Source organism: Octodon degus, unplaced genomic scaffold (assembly GCF_000260255.1).
Source record: "Octodon degus isolate 3935 unplaced genomic scaffold, OctDeg1.0 scaffold00125, whole genome shotgun sequence".
Lineage (NCBI taxonomy): Eukaryota > Metazoa > Chordata > Mammalia > Rodentia > Octodontidae > Octodon > Octodon degus.
The window spans coordinates 5,597,204-5,598,615 of record NW_004524701.1 but is presented as its reverse complement, the minus strand read 5'-3'; positions in this window follow the sequence as shown (position 1 = coordinate 5,598,615).

Sequence of the window (1,412 nt, the reverse complement as noted above, 5' to 3'; positions counted from 1 at the left end):
AACTTTGTTTAAAATTGATAGTGTATAACTAAGACTTAACAAACACCTGCACAATTCAAACCTTTCAGAATTTTTTTCATCATGTTCTATCTTATATCCCTTTTTTTTTTTTCTGGTCTCAGGTTTATTTGTACAAAGAGCACAGGAGGACCCCAGCCCCCAACAGATGACACCCTAGCAGTCACACCAGTCCTTCTGTTTTTACACTATTAAATAAGAGGCTTTTACCGTGGAGTCTTTGTGGGGACCTGGGTACCTTTGGGAGCCTGGACTGGAGCCTCAGCCTTGGCTGCAGTCTAGGCCTTTGGCCGGCAAGTCCTGTGACATTTTGCAGTGTGGGCACAATTAAACTTCCCAAGCTTGGGATGGGCAATGTAGGCAAGTTGAGCGAGTCTGTGGTTTACTCCCTTAGGGATGATCTTGGGCTTGACCTCTTTGGGCTTGACAAGGGCCTTCATAGCTTCTGCACATGCACTCATGGCCTTGGCATTGTTTGCTCGCATCTTCTTGAAGCCCTTGTTGTTGTGCTTCTTGGCAAAATGCATGTTCCTAAGGAACTTTGGATACACTCCATTGAGGGATTCATATCTTTGTGACCAAGGTTTTTTGTTGCCATTTCTATGCAATTTTTGGCACTGGTTGTGCATAGTGTGGTTCTTGGACTTGGCCATAACTGTACTGTAAAGTGTGGTGACCCATCTTATATCACTTCTATAAATTCTCCATGTAGACACTTAAAATTATTTTCAAATCCTTAGTGTTACAGAACAATGTCAAATGTTTGCAGTTTATCTATGATGCATTTCATTTGAAATTTAAAGGTAGGAGTGAATTTCTTAACAGGTAAGACTAGGCAATGTTCCACTAATGTTCAAAAAGGCTGCACCAGCCACAGTCTGTCCTGTACTCTCTTAGCATGCCTAATTCCACAGGATTCAATATTAAACAATTTTCTAATACTTTCATGAAATAATGTTTGCAAAAGGATATTCACTATAATTTCAATTTAATTTCTTTCCTCATAATGTGCTTGAACATATTTTTATACATTTTCAGTTTCCCTTCCATTCTCTGTTAATATCCATATTAGGTTTTTTATTTCTTTAATTCAGCCAGATTCCTTATATAGATATTCTAAGTTTTATTCATTAATATTTGTGTAAAATTCTGTAATCTTCTTCCAGCCTTCCAATTGTCTATCGAATCTGCCCACAGTGTCTTCAGATATCTTCCTGTTCTGCTTTTTACTTCTCCAGATTCTTACCGTTTGTTGAAATCCAACTAAAATGTTTTCATTTTTCTCTATTTAAACATGTTTTTACTACTTAAATATTAGGATCTTACCTATTATTCATTCTGTACCTATATCCTCATGTGTCACAACATTACTTGAGATATTAGATGTGCGTCTA